The following is a 6,273-nucleotide window of genomic DNA, read 5'->3' as shown; positions in this document are numbered from 1 at the left end:
GTGTTACAACTTTCGCCGGGAGTTTCATGTCAAATTACATTCATACAGTTAAAATTACATCAACACTTTAATCAGATACCTGTCCAGATCTCAGGTGTTTCATGTCAAATTACATTAATACAGTTGTGACTTCAGATACCTGTCCTGATCTCAGGTGTTTCATGTCATATTACATTAATACAGTTTTGGCTTCAGATCCCTGTCCTGATCTCGGGTGTTTCATGTCAAATTACATTAATACAGTTATGGCTTCAGATCTCTGTCCTGATCTCAGGTGTTTCATGTCAAATTACATTAATACAGTTATGGCTTCAGATCTCTGTCCTGATCTCAGGTGTTTCATGTCAAATTACATAAATACAGTTATGGCTTTAGATCCCTGTCCGGATCTCAGGTGTTTCATGTCCAATTACATAAATACAGTTATGGCTTCAGATCCCTGTCCTGATCTCAGGTGTTTCATGTCAGGTGTTTCATGTCAAATTACATAACAAATTACATAAATACAGTTATGGCTTTAGATCCCTGTCCGGATCTCAGGTGTTTCATGTCCAATTACATAGATACAGTTATGGCTTCAGATCCCTGTCCTGATCTCAGGTGTTTCATGTCAAATTACATAAATACAGTTATGACTTCAGATCCCTGTCATGATCGTTTCATGTTCACAATATACTATTCAGTTATGCTATACCTATTTCACTTCAATAAGTTCACTGACTTTACATTCATTCTATCATGAGTTCTATCAGACAAGACAAGTCTGCAGTTAAACCTCAGATTTTATTCATCTCATTAATTTTCCAAAGCCAACTGCTTGAAAAGAAAACCCATGTAATTATTCATAATTCCATCCTAAATTGAAATTTACACAGAAAGAACATAATATGTTTGATGTTGATCGTGGGTGTTTTTCATATTATATTCATAGTGTTACAACTTTCGGGGGAGTTTTGTGTCAAATTACATTCATACAGTTAAAATTACATTAACACTGTAATATCTTCAGATACCTGTCCAGATCTCAGGTGTTTCATGTCAAATTACATAAATACAGTTATGGCTTCAGATCCCTGTCCTGATCTCAGGTGTTTCATTTCAGGTGTTTCATGTCAAATTACATAACAAATTACATAAATACAGTTATGGCTTTAGATCCCTGTCCGGATCTCAGGTGTTTCATGTCAAATTATATAAATACGGTTATAACTTCAGATCCCTGTCCTGATCTCAGGTGTTTCATGTAAAATTACATTAATACAGTTTTGGCTTCAGATCCCAGTCCTGATCTCGGGTGTTTCATGTCAAATTACATTAATACAGTTATGGCTTTAGATCCCTGTCCGGATCTCAGGTGTTTCATGGCCAATTACATAAATACAGTTATGGATTTAGATCCCTGTCCGGATCTCAGGTGTTTCATGGCCAATTACATAAATACAGTTATGGCTTTAGATCCCTGTCCGGATCTCAGGTGTTTCATGGCCAATTACATAAATACATTTATGGCTTCAGTTCCCTGTCCTGATCTCAGGTGTTTCATTTCAGGTGTTTCATGTCAAATTACACAACAAACTAGAAAAAAAAGTTCGTTGAGACAAACTTTAAGTTGGCTTGAGAAAGTCTGACCAGAAAGTTTGAAGAAGTTTAAAGAAGTTAGAAGTTTATACTTTAAAGTTAGATTGATAGATTAGTTGAAAGAAAGAAAGATATATTAGTTAGAAAGAAAGACAGATATATTAGTTAGAAAGAATGATAGATTAGTTCAAAAGAAAAAAATGATAGATTAGTTTGACAGAAAGAATGCATGCGACTAACATGTTTCTAACATGATTAGCAAGTTACTAGCATGTTGTTAGCATGACTAGCATGTCGCTACCATGTTTCTAGCATGATTAACATGTTGCTAGCATGTTGCTAGCATGTTTCTAGAATGATTAGCAAGTTACTAGCATTTTTTTAGAATGACTAGCATGTTGCTAGCATGATTAGCATATTAATAGCATGTTGCTAACATATTGTTATCATGACTATCATGTTGCTAGTACATTTCTAGCATGATTAGAATTTGACTAGCACGTTGCTAACATGTTTCTAGCATGATTAGCATGCGACTAGCATGTTGCTAGCATGATTTTAGCATGATTAGCATGTTGCTAGCATGTCTCTAGCATGATTAGCATGTTGCTAGCATGTTTCTAGCATGATTCGCATGTTGCTAGCATGTCGCTAGCATTTTTCTAGCATGATTAGCATGTTTCTAGCATGTTGTTCACATTTTTCTAACATGACTAACATGTTGCTAGCATGTTTCTAGCATGATTATCATGCGACTAGCATGTAGCTAGCATGTTTCTAGCATGATTAGCATGTTGCTAACATGTTTTATAGCATGATTAGCATGTTGTTAGCATATCGTTAGCATGTTTCTAACATTATTAACATGTTGCTAGCATGTTAGAAAGAATGATATAGATTAGTTCAAAAGAAAAAATGATAGATTAGTTTGACAGAAAGAATGCATGCAACTAACATGTTTCTAACATGATTAGCAAGTTACTAGCATGTTGTTAGCATGACTAGCATGTCGCTACCATGTTTCTAGCATGATTAACATGCTGCTAGCATGTTGCTAGCATGTTTCTAGAATGATTAGCATGTTGCTAGCATGATTAGCATATTAATAGCATGTTGCTAACATATTGTTATCATGACTATCATGTTGCTAGTACATTTCTAGCATGATTAGAATTTGACTAGCACGTTGCTAACATGTTTCTAGCATGATTAGCATGTGACTAGCATGATTTTAGCATGATTAGCATGTCTCTAGCATGATTGGCATGTTGCTAGCATGTCGCTAGCATGTTGTTCACATTTTTCTAACATGACTAACATGTTGCTAGCATGTTTCTAGCATGATTATCATGCGACTAGCATGTAGCTAGCATGTTTCTAGCATGATTAGCATATTGCTAACATGTTTTATAGCATGATTAGCATGTTGTTAGCATATCGTTAGCATGTTCCTAACAAAGTGAAAGTGACAATCAGCCAAGTATGGTGACCCATACTCAGAATTTGTGCTCTGCATTTAACCCATCCGAAATGCACACACACAGAGCAGTGAACATACACACACACTGTGAGCACACACCCGGAGCAGTGGGCAGCCATTTATGCTGCAGCGCCCGGGGAGCAGTTGGGGGTTCGATGCCTTGCTCAAGGACACCTAAGTCGTGGTATTGAAGGTGGAGAGAGAACTGTACATACACTCTCCACCCACAATTCCGTCCGGCCCGAGACTAGAACTCACAACCCTTCGATTGGGAGTCCAACCCTCTAACCATTAGGCCACGACTTCCCATAAAGCTCTTTCTGATTCTGATGTTGCTAGCATGTCGCTAGCATGTTTCTAGCATGATTAGTATGTTTGCTAGCATGTTTGCTAGCATGTTTCTAGCATGATTAGCATGTGACTAGCATGTTGCTAACATGATTAGCATGATTTTAACATGTTGTTAGAATGTCTCTATCATGATTATCATGCGACTAGCATGTTTCTCGCATGATTAGCATGTTTCTAGCATGACTAGCATGTTGCTAGCATTTTTCTAGCATGACTACCATGCGACTAGCATGTTGCTAGCATGATTTTACCATTATTAGCACGTTGCTAGCATGTTTCTAGCATGATTAGAATGTTTGCTAGCATGTAGGTAACATTTTTCTAGCATGATTAGCATGTTGCTAGCATGTTTAGCATGTTGTTGACATGTTTCTAGCATTACTAGCATGCGACTAGCATGTTGCTAGCATGATTTTAGCATGATTAGCATGTTGTTGACATGTTTCTAGCATTACTAGCATGCGACTAGCATGTTGCTAACATGATTTTAGCATGATTAGCATGTTGCTAGCATGTTTCTAACATGCGACTAGCATGTTGCTAGCATGATTAACATGTTGCAAGCATGTTGCTAGCATGTTTCTAGCATGACTAGCATGCGACTAGCATGTTGCTAGCATGATTAGCATGTTGTTAGCATGTTTCTAGCATGACTAGCATGCGACTAGCATGTTGCTAGCATGATTTTAGCATGATTAGCATGTTTGCTAGCATGTTTCTAGCAAGCGACTAACATGTTGCTAGCATTATTTTAGCATTATTAGCATAATGCTAACATGTTTCTAGCATGATTAGCATGCGACAAGCATGTTTCTAGCATGATTAGCATGTTGCTAGCATGTTTCTAGCATGATAACCATGTTGCTAGCATGTTTTTAGCATGATTAACATGTTGCTAGCATGTTGTTAACATGTTTACCATAGTTTACCATTATTTACCACGATTTACCATAGTTTACCATGATTTACTATAGTATACCAAAATTTACCATGTTCAAGTATGATTTACTGATTCTAGCATGATTTATCATAGTTTACCATGATTTACCATAGTTTACCACAATTTACCATAGTTTACCATGATTTACTATAGTATACCAAGATTTACCATGTTCAAGTATGATTTACTGATTCTAGCCTGATTTAGAATAGTTTACCATGATTTACCACGATTTACCATAGTTTACCATGATTTACTATAGTATACCACGATTTACCACGTTCAAGTATGATTTATTGATTCTAGCATGATTTACCATTGTTTACCATGATTTACTACGATTTACTATAGTTTACCATGATTTACTATAGTATACCACGATTTGTCATTTTCAAGTATAATTTACTGATTCTAGCATGATTTACCATAGTTTAGCATGATTTACCATAGTTTAGCATGATTTACCATAGTTTACCATTATTTAATATAGTATACCATGATTTACCATGTTCAAGTATGATTATGATTCTAGCATGATTTACCATAGTTTACCATTATTTACCACGATTTACAATAGTTTACCATGATTTACTATAGTATACCACAATTTACCATGTTCAAGTATGATTTACTGATTCTAGCATGATTTATCATAGTTTACCATGATTTATGATAGATAGATAGATAGATAGATAGATAGAAAGAAATAGTCAGATAGATAGATAGATAGATAGAAAGAAATAGTCAGATAGATAGATAGATAGATAGATAGATAGATAGATAGATAGATAGATAGATAGATAGATAGATAGAAATAGTCAGATAGATAGATAGATAGAAATAGATAGATAGATAGATAGATAGATAGATAGATAGATAGATAGATAGATAGATAGATGGATTAGATGAGTTTGAATGAGTTTAAATTGATTAGCATCAAAGGTTGATTGAGTCTAATGGGATTTGGAGCTTGGGTCATCTGAACATCCTGTCAATTAAAGTCTATGGGCATTTTTATGATTTTTAATATTAATTTTTAAGAAAACCGTAACTCAAACCAGTCTGAAAAGATATAGCACACCGAGTCAGAACAGTATGAAGGTCTGACCCGAGTTTGGAGTATGTAGCTTAAACGGTCTAGGAGGAGTTAGTGTCCTGGCCAGAAAAATAAGAAGAAGAAGAAGAAGAAGTTTAAATATAGGATTTCAGTAAGTTGGCTTTTTCAAGCCAACTTAATTACATAAATACAGTTATGGCTTTAGATCCCTGTCCGGATCTCAGGTGTTTCATGTCAAATTATATAAATACAGTTATGACTTCAGATCCCTGTCCTGATCTCAGGTGTTTCATGTCAAATTACATAAATACAGTTATGACTTCAGATCCCTGTCATGATCGTTTCATGTTCACAATATACTATTCAGTTATGCTATACCTATTTCACTTCAATAAGTTCACTGACTTTACATTCATTCTATCATGAGTTCTATCAGACAAGACAAGTCTGCAGATTTTATCTCAGATTTTATTCATCTCATTGATTTTCCAAAGCCAACTGCTTGTAAAGAAAACCCATGTAATTATTCATAATTCCATCCTAAATTGAAATTTACACAGAAAGAACATAATATGCTTGATGTTTGAAGGACTGGTTGCTTCAGGGCTTACAGAATCTTATGCATTATCTCCCAAACCATCACTTTTCTGAAGAGTGGACTGTCACACTACAGGGAAAGAGATGGATAATAAAATATTTGAGGAGTAAAAGGTGTGAACAGGAGCACTGTGGTACCTGTCTGAATGTGAGTGGCTTATCAAACCCATTATTATTTTGTGATTACCATGGACGTCAATAACTATGTTTGGTTTTTAGTAAAACTCACATTAAAACATAAGTAATGTTAGAGTAATAACGTTACATTAC

This window comes from Carassius auratus, chromosome 18 (assembly GCF_003368295.1).
Source record: "Carassius auratus strain Wakin chromosome 18, ASM336829v1, whole genome shotgun sequence".
In the NCBI taxonomy this organism is placed as follows: Eukaryota; Metazoa; Chordata; class Actinopteri; order Cypriniformes; family Cyprinidae; genus Carassius; species Carassius auratus.
The sequence above is the reverse complement of the archived record's forward strand: the minus strand, read 5'-3'. Positions refer to the sequence as shown.